Here is a 14,361-nt window from a genome sequence, read left to right as displayed (position 1 = left end):
AGAGGTGGGTGGGTGGGTGGGGGTGTTTAGGTTAGGAGTCACCAACCAAGACAAAATGTTTGAACTAAGGACTATTTACCCCAGTCAAGGACAGCTTGACTTTTTTCACAATGCATTTTGAGACGATCACAATTGGTGTCAATAATCTCAAACAAACAGAGTCTCAAATTTTTCACCCTAAAGACAGAGAGAATGCAGGAGAATCTGTACGGTGTCTGATTCCTCCAAGCTGTTGGATTACCAATAGAAAGGTAGTGAGTTCAAGTCCACCAAGCTGCCACCGCTGGGCCGCTGAGCAGGGCCCCTGACCAGGGCCCGTAACCCTCTATAGCTCAGTTGTATACAGTGAGCAAAAATGGCAGATAAATACAAATCTCTCTTATAACAGAAATGTTACACAGTTATAGACTCATGTAGAGAATTCCTAAGACTGCTGACAGAGGATCGGAACCCTATACTAGTTTTTATTGGCCGAGGATCACTCGAGAGAGCGTCTGACTGTCTGACCGACACGTAACCGATCGCGGTTTGGTTAGTTTAGCATCGTGTTTAAGGGCGTGAAAATGTAAAGTCCATAACAACACCAGCTCAGTACAGAAACCGACCAGCAAGGAGAGAAAAGCTATCCCAAAAGGGTCGCGGCTCAGAGCGAGGATAAAACACCGTCTCTGAACGAAACGCCCGTCGATTCAAAACAAGAATGGAGACTATTTTGTACGCCTGCGTGAACACACTGAGAAACAGCCAACGTTAACGGAGGAATAACACAAAGGTGAATAAGAGAGCCCGGGTTTCACAGCGAGTGATTAGAAACAAACCGAGAGGTTAAATTGTCATAATATAAACACACATTTACATATATGGCATTTAGCAGACACCCTTATCCAGAGTGACTTACAACTGAGCAATTGAGGGTTAAGTGCCTTGCTCAGGGGCCCAGCAGTGGCAGCTTGGTCCTGGGGTACGAACCCATGACCTTCTGATCAGTAGTCCAACACCTTAACCACTGAGCTACCACATCCCATACACGCCGTGTTAGGCTATAATGTGTACCGTATCTCAAAAAAGGTGGAAAAACTGAATTAGGGCATTCGATCTTTCCGTTTCAAACACACACACACACACACACACACACACACACACACACACACACACACACACACACACACACACACACACACACACACACACACACACACACAGCGATCAAAAATAAACGCACAAGTGACAACAGGCTTATAAAGGATTTTCCCTCAGAACTCCAGCAATAACAACTGAACATCAATAACCTTCGGGATAACTACGAGGTCATTACGGAAAGCCTACAATGAAGCAGCGTCCAGATGTGTTCCATCACCCATCATGTACTAATCCCTCTCCTCACACGTGGACACAGTACGACTCGCCCAGAACCGTCTCGGTGTCTTCGGCACTGCACCGGTGCAGCATTAAAATGAGTCGAAACGAACGTGAAAACAGGTGGCGTTGTGTTTTAACGAAAAGCCCCCCGGGGCTTGTTACTCTCAGGTGAGAACCTCCTAGGGGGTGACGTACACCTACTCTTCACCAGAGCTCATACATCACCTCGTGGCTATTAATAATCCCCGTGACAGATACAGGCCAGAAAAAAGCAGAGCCTGCAGAACCACGTCGCGCACCAGATCAGTTATAACACCATCGCAATGCAACAAACCTGACGGGAGGCGTTTGGTTTGTTTTTTTTCACTGCTTAGCACAACAGGGCGGTTTAAATGAGTTAGCGTTCTCTTCCTAGCGACGAGAACGTCTCGAATGGAAAAGAAAGACTTTTGTGAAGAGTTCAAAGTTTAATCTCACGTCGTCTGTACGGGTCTCACGGTTTAACGCCTCGTGCCGGTGTGGCACGCCGCAAATTAGCTTCAAGTCCTTGAGCAGAAGGATGTCGCCAAGTATTAGTGTTTACTTCCCTGGTGTGAGAGGAATAAGGCAATAACGTATCAGTTCGAGTACACAAACTGCTCCCATCATTAAGGGGACTTGACACTAATAGCAGCTCAGCTCTCAAGTAGGCTTAATCCTAAACAAGTGGCGGCGAAAACTGCACTTCTTTACATCCTCGCCCAGACTTGCTTACAAAGACATTCAGGCATCAATCACACACTGACAACCCTGTGACAGACAAAAATAAGTCGCACTGTTTGCTCAGGTTATATTTATCGCTAACTGAACGACAGGATATTTATAAATAAGACGGTGCAGAAGCACTAGATTTACTCGTCAGTACCAGCGCAGCAGTTCAAAACGGGACATAAAAACCAGATAGCCCAGCTCCAGGATTTACAATTAAACCTGTTTTAAACAATGTAATTCGACCTAATCGACTGTCATACCGAGGATCGTGCACAATTTTCTCGGCGTCTCACTGTCCGCCTGAGGATTTGGTGCGTTCTGAGATGCTTTTCTGTGCAGCACGGTTGGAAAGGCTGGTTGTCGTTGCCTTCCTGCCAGTTCAAACCGGTCTGATCTCTCTGCTATGACGTCTCTCAAACAAGTCAAAGAGACCACTCAGAGAGAGAGAGAGAGAGAGAGAGAGAGAGAGAGAGAGACAGACAGACAGAGAGAGAGACAGACAGAGAGAGAGAGACAGACAGACAGAGAGAGAGAGACAGACAGATGTGTAGCAGATGTGTAGCCTTAAATAATAAAGCTTGGGTAGGTTAACAAGCGTGTTTGTATTTATTCTGGACTTGTGATCATCATTATGATGCTGTTTTGACTCTGCACCTGAACCGTATCTCTCCTATAAGGTTGGATTCACAGCCACAGCTCTTTTTTAAACAAGTTAAATTCACTACAGGACCTGAAAGAGAAATCTCTGCAAATGACGTCTCGGTTCTCAGCTTGTTGTTGACGACACGGCTGCTTTACAACTGCTGAGGAACAGTGGATTACAAATAATGCCATTCAGAAGAGTTATTTACGTGATGCTGTCATTTGGCTGTTCATATATAGAGAGACAGAGAGAGACAGAGAAAGACAGAGAGACAGAGAGAGAGATACAGACAGACAGAGAGACAAACAGAGTGAGCGAGAGAGACAGACAGACAGAGACAGAGAGAGAGAGAGAGAGAGAGAGAGAGAGACAGAGAGAGACAGAGACAGAGAGACAGAGCAAAATACTTGTGAAACATCTGGAAAAAGAAGTATTTTGTTGCAGAAGCATAAGACTAATCTAACTGGTGTCTCATGCTATAGGACGTGACTCGTTTTTCTTCCCTGTGTTTAGCAAAGATAAAATACGACTATACGCATTCTCATCAGCCATTTTAATAGGAACACGGTCTCTCCTTTATTCTCTCTCACTTGTAGTCCATCCATCTCAGGGTCTGTTTCTTCCTTTTCTGTTCAGCACGATTGTAAAAGGTGTCTATTAAAGCTGCTATAGCCTTGTTGAAACCGTCTGGCCAATTCCACGTTTGATGCTTGGAAATGCTGGATGTTTCTTATATCCATTCTGTGTGAACTCCTGACACACAACACCGACGTCACATGAACTGAATCTCCTGCTACACCACTGGATGACTGATGATTACATCTGTGTACAGGGGTTCCTATTAAAGTGGTGGGTGATTGTTATACAAAATAACCACCTGTTCAGTTCACACATGCATCATCAGCATCTGTATTTTAATTATGAACAATTAGTCGAGCACAGTCTCGATCGGTGGGACAGGAGAGAGAGAGAGAGAACGAGAGAGAAGAAAGAAAAGTGACAGAGAGAGAGACAGAGAGAGAGACAGAGGGACAAAGAGAGAGACGAGAGAGACAGACAGAGAGAGAGAGACAGAGAGAGAGAGACAGAGAGAAAGAAAGAGAGAAAGACAGAGAGAGAAAGAGAGAAAGACAGAGAGAAAGACAGACCGAGAGAACAGACAGACAGAGAGAGACTAATACACTAGTTTATGATTCGACATGTCAATCACAATGAGTACAATTATTATGCAAATGAGTGTGACGTCATCTAGCTACTTGACAGTGCTTTAACTATTTCCACCTGGGAAAATTTGTATTGAGCCACAAGAAGCCAGATATGAGCCATCATACAATTTAATAACATTAACAGTGCCGAATTTAACCCACGTCCCTGTCACAGCAGGCAGCCGAGTCAAATAATAATTTAGTTTTTATTAGAGTACAAAATACAGTTCGGGGGGACACACAAAAACTCTTTATTAACTGGTTCACCTGCCATTAATTAATACGTATCTGTGTGTAATAATGCTGATAAGTCTGGTCTAGTAAACCGGGTAAACATTAGCAAATCCGTTAAAGCCTAAAAAGTTTAACACGGGAGAAAGTCCTGGTATAAAACGCCGTATAAACATTGTGTCAAGTTTAAAGCAGAATATTAATGACATGAAGCGTTTACAGCTCAGGCCTGCTACTTGATGCTAGCAGCTAGCAAGCAACAGGCTCCATGCTAGCAGCCGGTCAGTGTAAACACACTTGTGTGCTAATTAGCACTTAACTAATTGAACCAAGCAAAGATAATCTGTTAGGCTCTGTTTAAGTATAAACTAATAAATAAATAAAACACCGCGTACGTGCTTGTTAAATTAACAACACAGTTAAGCTGATAGTTCTTTAATTCGACCATCATTTCATTCAACACATGAGTTAGCGTTAGCTTAGCTTAGCGTAGCATAGCTAACGGCTAAGCTAACCATGCTAACGCTAAAGTTCAGCCCCTTACAGCTGTCTCGGTTCACAATCACAAACATCGAGGTAAGAAAAATATCCCAAACTCGACCCTTACCTGTTCCGTCAAGATGAATGTGTTCTTATTATCTTCCGTTTCTCGTCAACGCCCTAGATTTATTTTCATTTATTTACCATGAGTCTGAAACATGAGAAGGATCAATAACAAGCCCAAGCCAGAGCAAGCGTCCTCGGGGAAACCGTAATTCTTTCCACACCCGTATTCAAACATGTCCCGCCTCCTTTTCTCTGGATTGGCTGTTTCCGTCCCAATTCCTCGTCTACGAGTTGTCTGTCATATCAGCGAGCGCAAGAGATTAACCTATCATCGTAGAGGAGGAAGAATTTGTCACAATACAGGTGGGGCAAAGGCAGAGTCTGAGAAATTGATTGACAGCTCAATTTGGCCAATCACAGCCGTCTGCTACGTCCTATTAATTTTCACCCTATTTCTAAGGGTGGGGATTAAAACAATATTGAAACACCTTATTGGGTGTGTTTTTTTTAATGACAAAAAGATTAATTTAAGGCAAATTTTAACAATAACTATTTTGTGATCATTTACATTCTGGGATCATTTACACCTTAATGGCAAATATTATTTTAATATTTAATATTTAAATGAAAATTCAGGCACGCAACATTATTTCTCCGTTTGACATATTTGACTTCCTGTCTTTTATTTAAAAAAATGTTATGTATTTATCTTTTTCATTCATTCATTACTGTTTACAGATGTTTTAGTTATTTGGCTTTATTTCCTCATATACAAATATACAAATATCCTTTTGTTTGCTGTTGTTTTGATTAATAAAGACAAATAAGAATATAAAGGGAAATATTTCCCTCCCATCACTGGAAAACAATGTAATGCTGTATTTCTTTATTAAAATTCTACAATATTTATTGTATTGTATTTCTTTATTGAAATTCTACAATCGAACATCTACACGAGTTGTTCTTCTACATGTTTGCGTATCAAAATATAATATAGATATTATAGATCAAATGTAACGATAGGTTTTGAAATATGAACCAAAATTGAGCACTGTTTATGTAGGTGTAATGCTTTAACCTAGAAACTGTTCTAATTCATCACTACAAATGTGGGAGAAAATAAACATTGAAGTCATCCGGTCATCTCCAACCCGTGTGATAGGCTACAGATTGATGCTCACATCCCACAGGTACACGAATAGCACAGATCTGACGTACATCGAAACCTTTTCCCATGATACACCGCTCATGTTTATGAAGCGATGTGCGCTTCAGAGGGTAACGATTATAACAACAGATTTTTTCCGACGCCTCTGATCCCCAGCCCGTGTAGCTGCGCTTGTGTTGTTGGTGAGCTTCAGAACATCTACCAGTCTTTGAGGCCGGATTTTGACATGCAGTTAGTGCTCAGATCTGCCTTCCTTAGCGCATCTAAAAAAAAAAAAAAAATGTCTGATCTAAAGAAGAAAACAGAAAGGATTGTGTAGAGGAAATGAAATGTTTCCATTTCTGTCTGAGTTTGGCGGCCTTGGGAAAACCATTTTACGTGGTGAAATCTTGACGTTAATTCTACTGTATATAGTTCTGAAAACTACAGACTTTCCTAAAGTCAAATACTTTTCATTTTCTATTATTTAAAGTTCTATATGTCATTTACAAACCTGTGTATTTCCTTCCAGCTTGACTGAAAGACGCCATCACGCTCATTGTGAGTTTTTCCATCGGCATTTAAAGGCGGGGTCTCCGATGTTTGAGAAATGCTTCAGAAAACCTAGTCGGGCCGACAAACAAAACAAAAGCCAACGGACAAAACATCTAGCCAATGAGCAGAAATGGGCGTGTCTTGTCGATATGGGCGGAGAGAGTGTTCAGTGGGCATGTGTGACATTAGCAGAAAGCGGTTTTAACATTGACATGGAGGATAAAAACAAAGAAAGAAAGAAAAGAAAGACTTACGATAAGGACAAGAAGTAGGACGTGTTAATATAGGATCAGCTTTCCAGCGCTGGAGAGAACTGAAGGAGCAGGAAGTTGGCCACATATTCACAGGTTGGAGTTTCCCGAGTCAATAACTCCTGAGCTAAACGCTGTTACTACACAAATAACACCTCTTTTCTATCGTAGTAATGTAGAGAGGCAGCTACAACCGCGTTTTGTGTAGTAACAGCGTTTAGCTCAGGAGTTATCGACTCGGGAAACTCCGACCTGTGAATATGTGGCCGACTTTACTTAAGACGCCGAGGCGCTTTTTTCCTTCTCGATAGGTGAGTAACGTTGGTTTTGCTTTGTTACACAGAACTAATATATGCCTTTGTCCTTTACATGATTATGCTTGTGTGGCATTTTTGCTTGTTTGTTTATCTACAATCGTATTGTTCTTCCCTTCAGCTATGATAAAGACACGTTTCTTTCTGTTAGTCGCCTGGGTTACGTATGCATGTGTGGGTGGAGCTATCGATATAGGGGTGGGACCCATTTGGGATAGGGGCGTGTTTGTTTTCGTGATTTTATATGTCAACGTTGGCTTTCAAACAACAGAGACCGCACCTTTAATTCAATACATAAACAAAACCGACAGGCAATTTGGAAACCTTGTCCATCCAGCATTCATTTCATGTTTAATATAATAAATATATCTTCTTTAGAATTTTACCAGTACGCTGGTGCTCCAGTCTTCTGGCAGGATGTTTAATCAGTATATACAAATGAATTATTTTATCACCTCAAGTCCGGTATAAAAATGAGTCAGGACTGTTGGCTTTCAGTGTGAGACATGTGTTTTTCCCTCTGTTCATAACCTTACACTGAATTTCAGTGGTTGTAGATAACGCCTTCGAATTTCAGCTGCTTATGAACAAGCACTTGTAGCATCTCAGAGAGGAGAAAAGGGTTTGATATCTACATCTACTTTGAAGATACGAACATTATATTTGAGATGAAAACTAATCTTTTGGGCTTGGATATTTACTAAAAAAATATATTTCCCCTTAGTGTTAAGTCTATAATGTACTGTTGGTTCCTCAGGAGTTCTCGGTCACACAATTCTACTCGACTATACACTGCTGTAGAAAGGACATTATTTACATTGACATTATTCCCTGTCCAGCATCGCCTAATTGAGGATGAGGTTCACTTCTGAGTCTGGTTCCTCTCAAGGTTTCTTCCTCATATCCTCTCAGGGAGGTTTTCCTCACCACCGTCACCTCAGGCTTGATCATTAGGGATAACGATCGGTGGGCAGTGGTTAAGGTTCCTGGGTTGTTGATTGTTGATAGGGTTCAAGCCCCAGCACTGCCAAGCTACCACTGTTGGGCCCTTGAGCAAGGCCATCAACCCTGTATCATATTTGCACACACACACACACACACACGCACACACATATATATATTACACCCTTTATGTGAATTTACGGAAATGTTGTGTGATACAGTTTTGTATTTTAAAAAAAAAACACTATTACTACTTAGCATTAATGTGTAAGTATACACATAAGTGAGAATGAGCTGAAATATAAAAAATAAAACAATTAATTTATATAAAAAATAACAAACTTACACACACACACACATACATACATACATACATATATATACATGTATATATGTATATATATGTATATGTATGTGTGTGTGTGTGCGTGTGTGTACAGGGAGGTCAACAGTGTCAGTGTTGTTAAATCAATAACATCCTCACATGCATAATTAAAATTCTCCAAGTTTTCTCCACCTACGTATTTGTTTTTGCTAAATTAAAAAATAATAAAATGAAAAAATAATTAAATTATTTCTCTTAAATGAATAAAACTACATGCTTTAAAAGTGTAATAAAGTTTTCACTCGAAGGCTGATTTGAAGCACAGATAAAGTTCTTGCACTCAGATTCCTGTTCCTGGCTGTCAGGAGTGGAACCTGATGTTGATCCTCTGTTGCTGTCACTCATCCACCTTAAAGTTTGACATCTTGTGCGTCCTGAGATGCTTTTCTGCCCACCACGGTTGTAAAGAGTGATTATATGAGTTACACCAGACTTCCTATGAGCTCAGTCTGGTAAAACACTCCAACTAGCTTATCTGGTATGAACAACCATGACACAATTTTTCTTCATTCTAATGTTTGCTGTGAGCATTAACCAAAGCTCTTACCCTTTTTTTTTTTTGCGTTTATGCATTATGCTGCTGCCGCGTGATTGACTGATTAGATAATTGCATAAACGAGCAGGAGTTCAGGTGTTCCTATTAAAGTGGAAAGTGAGCATAAAAACGGTTTTGTTTTTAAAATTATATATTCATTCATTCACTACCGCTTATCCGAACTATCTCGGGTCACGGGGAGCCTGTGCCTATCTCAGGCGTCATCGGGCATCGAGGCAGGATACACCCTGGACGGAGTGCCAACCCATCACAGGGAACACACAATCTCTCATTCACACACACACTCACACACTACGGACAATTTATCCAGAGATGCCAATCAACCTACCATGCATGTCTTTGGACCGGGGGAGGAAACCGGAGTACCCGGAGGAAACCCCCGAGGCACGGGGAGAACATGCAAACTCCACACACACAAGGCGGAGGCGGGAATCGACCCCCAACCCTGGAGGTGTGAGGCAAACGTGCTAACCACTAAGCCACCGTTCCCCACCCCCCAAAATAACATATGAAGCAGAAAATATTCTGGTGTATAGAAATATATTTGCAGACCTGTTATCTAAAAAAAACCAGCCAAGCTCATATGCAAATGTGATGTAAATGAGTCTGTAATGAGTTTAATGATTACTAAATCTGTTCTGTTAGCAGATTTCATACAATCGTCTTCCTATTGTTCATACATGGGTGTACACACGTACACACACACACACACACACACACACGCACACACATGTATACACACACACAAACCTTGGGGCAATTTAGTATAGCCAGTTCACCTACCGACTTCTTGTGTTTAGGAATGAGAGAAATCCCCTGTGAACACAAGGAGAACACGTGAAGCTCCACACAGACAGGAAACCGAGCTGAGGCTCGAACCGAGAACCTTTGAGCTGTGAAGATAAAAAAAAAATCAAATTTAATGCTTTCAGTTTTTGAGTTATTGTATGTACACTCACTGAACACTTTAGTAGCAACACCTGTACACCTAATTATTGTACATGCAATTATCTAATCAGCCAATCATGTGGCAGCAGCCAGAAGCTCAGAGTAATGTTCGACAGAATGGAGATAAATTGTGATCTCGGTGATTTTGACTGGCGCAATAACATCCTGACAGTTCTGTGAAACACCTTGGTGAAGAGCGAGAGAGAGAGAGAGCGAGAGAGAGAGAGCGAGAGAGAGAGAGAGAGAGAGAGAGAGAGAGAGAGAGAGAGAGAGAGAGAGAGAGAGATCCAGTGGAAAAAGCCAGACTGGTTTCAGCAGACTGAAAGCTACATAACCACTCAGAACATCTATGGACAGCAGAAAAGGTTCACAGAACGCAGAACATGTTTAATGTTGAGGTGGATGAGCTGGAACAGCAGAAGACCACATCAGTGTGCACTTCTGTCAATCAAGAACATGAAGCTGAGGCTGAAGCTAGAGAGTTGAAGACTGGAATCAAAATGTTGCCCCAACACCATGAATACATGGACCCAATCTTCATTGTGTTAAAAGTTCCACCTGGAGGAGATGGCGTAAAGGTGTGGGGAATGTAGGTACACCATGGGTCTGCTAATACCAATCAGTCATTACTTGAATGCCACAGTCTTCATGACGACAATTTACCGTCTTCAATTGGCAACGTCCAGCATGATAAGGCACCATGTCACAGAGCAGAAGCGTCATCGGGCATCGAGGCAGGATACACTCTGGACGGAGTGCCAACCCATCACAGGGCGCACACACACACACTCTCATTCACTCACACACTCACACACTACGGACAATTTTCCAGAGATGCCAATCAACCTACCATGCATGTCTTTGGACCGGGGGAGGAAACCGGAGTACACGGAGGAAACCCCCGAGGCACGGGGAGAACATGCAAACTCCACACACACAAGGCGGAGGCGGGAATCGAACCCCCGACCCTGGAGGTGTGAGACTAACGTGCTAACCACTAAGCCACCGTGCCCCCCACTTTATAGGTTATATCATCCTAATTAAAACAAGACCTAGAATGAGCATGGGCTTTAGCATGTTAATAGAACACGGATGTCTGATAAGTTAGTTAATACTGGAGTAAAAAATATTAGCGGATTTCTGGAATAATATCAATATTACATCCGTGAACATGTGTTAGAATATTTATGGTGTTTTTTGATATTCTGCTCCAGTCTAGGTTTGCTAATCAGCATTCTGTAACTCTTAAAGCTAAAAGTGAGTCACATTGGGGAAAAAGCAAGTCTTTATATTTTAGCCATGGACTGACTCATAGTTTAATATTCGTGCACTGAAATCAAAGAATTGCGATATATCAAAACAGGGAGTTAAACGATTGACTTAGCATTACTCATAGCTATTGTACGGCTCTGTTGCACTGTGTGTAACGTTAGCGGATACAGGTGTTGGACAATGAAACGGAAACACTGGCAAACAGAGAGCGCTGAAGTGTTTACGCTTACACGTTCCATAAGAGCAGGGCGTGAAGGTTGAATTAGCCTAGCAATAGATCGGTTGTATGTAAAATATTGCAATCCACACAACGTACACACAAACAGCAAATGTTGATGCATGAGGAATCAGTCTGAAAGGGATGTCCAGGTTCTAACCTGGATTGTATCCAAAAAACTTAAAACCATAGTTGAACAACTCACTGTAGAGTTAAATGTGCACCGCGACTCTACTGTTTCCACCACATCTGATAGCTGTGAGCTCGACAGGGTCAATATTAACGGTAAGGCTAATGCCAAACATCGGGTTCAGTGGTACCATGATGGAAATCTTGAGCTGTAGACAACATTAAACATGTATTGTTTTCTGATGAGTCTACCTTCACTGTATTTCTCACATCTGGGAGAGATATGATGTGGAGAGAGATACTGTTGTGTTCCCAGAGTGAAGCTTTGGAGTGGATGAGTGATGGTTTGGATGCAATATCATATCACTCGCTAAGCCCACTACTTGTGCTATATGGGTGCGTCACTGCCAAGGGCTACTAAACTATTCTGGAGAAGTACAGTATATGCACCCAGTGGTGAAAATGGTGCTGTGTAGCAGGATAATAACGTACATATACTGTACACACAGCAAGACTTGTGACGGAGCGGTTTGGTGAACATGAAAGTGAAGCTGAACATATCACATGGCTTGCACAATTATAAGGTCTGAATATTAGTGAGCCACATTGGGTCGGTTTGGAGGAGCATTTCAGGAAACATTTTTGCTCCACCAGCATCATGTAGTGACCTGGCCAGTGTTCTGCAAGAGGAATGATTTAAAATCCACTTGGCAACGGTGCAGGACTTGTATCTGTCATTCTCAAGATGATCGGATGCTGTATTAGCTGCAAGAATACCATTCATTCTCTACCGCTTATCTGAACTACTCGGGTCACGGGTACCTATCACGGGTGCCTATCTCAGGCGTCATCGGGCATCGAGACAGGATACACCCTGGATGGAGTGCCAAACCATCGCAGGGCACCCACACACACTCATTCACTCACACACTCACACACTATGGACAATTTTCCAGAGATGCCAATCAACCTACCATGCATGTCTTTGGACCGGTGGAGGAAACCGGAGTACCCGGAGGAAACCCCCGAGGCACGGGGAGAACATGCAAACTCCACACACACAAGGCCGAGGCGGGAATCGAACCCCCAACCCTGGAGGTGTGAGGCGAACGTGCTAACCACTAAGCCACCTGCAAGAATACCATGTTAATTAATTATTAACGTCTGAAACCAGGGGTTTCAGTTTCACTCCTGTCCAACCTCTGTAGGAAACACAGTAAACTAGCATGCAGTTTATAACTATGCTATGCAAACTATAAAGCCTGGAGAAGATGCCATAAGAACCAGGATTTTGTCTGTTACTAACATCAGCAAGCTAGTCGTCTTTAGTATCAGATCATGACAGTGTATGATTCAGAAACATGAATTATTTATAGCGAGAACTTAATTTAAAACTTAGAACCCAGCCACGATACAGATACGGTCAAAGGTGAGCTTCTCAAGGCTCCTCCTATGCAAGAGAAAAATAAAAATGTTTCTTCCCTTCATGTATTCACCGACAACAACAAACAAATTGTCTTAAATAAGATCAAATCTAAAGGTTTAAATCTTTTAGGCAACGATCCTCACATCAGGCCAACTGTTCAAATAAATCTACTTAGAACACGATTTGTGGCTGCCGTCTTCTTGGCAGAGCGAAGCGATCGCTTTTGTAGTTATGGTTTAATGCTTCTCTGTTCTATCTCTAGAAGAAGACATCCGAGATTTAGTAAAGGCAGAGTTTGCTTTAATGCAAATAAATAAATAAATAAATAAATAAATAAATAAATAAATAAATAAATAAATAGAACCAAAATGGGACACGCTGTTAAAGGAAAATATCTGTCTGCCTTCTGAATATTTTCGAAGGCTCTGCTCCCAAAACGTTATTGTATTGATTATCACTATACACTCTCACTGAACCAATAACACCACCCTAGAGGTAGTCTCTCGGGTTCAGGGAAGATTCCTGAATCAATACCCCGGGACACAGCAATCGCTGCCCTGCTGAGATGGGGTCAGCTGGTCAATTGAGAGAAAAGGTAAAAGAGCATCTACAACAAGGAAGCGGGTGACCAAGGAGCGAAAGCTCATCCAATCAGACGTCAGCACACGTTAAGCAAGCTGGAATCTCTTCAAAAGCTATTGATCAAAGAAGTTACACAGGTACTGTGCAAGCTGTGCCTTTTAGTCAACCGTCTCGACGCATTCAGGATCTTTTATTTCCCTTCAAAGCTGCGTTTCTCCCATTGATTTGTTGAGCCTCCGATCTGCTGGTTTATGAAAAGCGCATATAGTGCAGATTGCCCTCGATTTCTGGACAGGCCACTAAAAGCAATGCAATCATCAGCAACCTGTCTCACCCAGTGTTACCACAATTCCATTAGCCTTTCATAGCTTGAAATGCCCAGCATTTAGGAGCATGAAGCAAAGGCACATCAGTTTCCGTGGAAAAAAGAAATAAAACGAGCTTGCTCTATGCCCCCTCAGCTGCCCTCACTTATCTATGTTCTGCAGTATCTAGGGCAAACCAAGTTCTGGATCAGGCCAAGCTTTTCTTTCTCCCCCCTTTCCCTAAATTGATTGATACCTTTGAGAAGTCACTTGCTGACGTGCGCGCTGCGTGAAGAGATGGCCGATCTGCCGCCCTGGTGGTTTTATATAACGTCTGTGTGGGAGGCCGGTGACGATCGAGAAGGGGGCTGCAGCCCATCCACTGGATGCGGCTCTGAGATGCGTGGGCAGCGGCTTTTAACAAATGGATACTGGCTCGCACTCAGGATTATGGGGGTGTGCAGAAATGAAATTATGTAAATACCCATCAGAGTAGCGACGCACACTGGATATGGATATGTGTGCTCCAAAGAGAAGTAGCTATCGATTGAAAAATTCGGCTGATGCGTCGATTCCGGCTTAAATTCAAAAACATCGT

General features: G+C 42.2%; 1 protein-coding gene across 11 annotated transcripts in view; it reads right to left on the bottom strand.

Moving 5' to 3' along the window:
• LOC113646264 (R3H domain-containing protein 1-like) overlaps positions 1 to 4,965 on the bottom strand; it is a 40,766-nt gene extending 35,801 nt beyond the window's left edge. For 6 of the 11 annotated variants that reach the window (XM_047814779.1, XM_047814781.1, XM_047814783.1 and 3 more), the window contains exon 1: positions 4,796 to 4,964. The gene's annotated coding sequence lies outside the window, so the exon portion shown is untranslated. Of the gene's footprint in view, positions 1 to 4,795 lie in introns of all 11 variants that reach the window. The other 5 variants (XM_047814776.1, XM_047814774.1, XM_047814780.1 and 2 more) reach the window with 1 other exon arrangement.
• Between the last annotated feature and the right edge of the window lie 9,396 nt (positions 4,966 to 14,361).

This window comes from Tachysurus fulvidraco, chromosome 6, assembly GCF_022655615.1.
Source record: "Tachysurus fulvidraco isolate hzauxx_2018 chromosome 6, HZAU_PFXX_2.0, whole genome shotgun sequence".
Classification (NCBI taxonomy): Eukaryota; Metazoa; Chordata; class Actinopteri; order Siluriformes; family Bagridae; genus Tachysurus; species Tachysurus fulvidraco.
The sequence above is the reverse complement of the archived record's forward strand: the minus strand, read 5'-3'. Positions and strand labels throughout refer to the sequence as shown.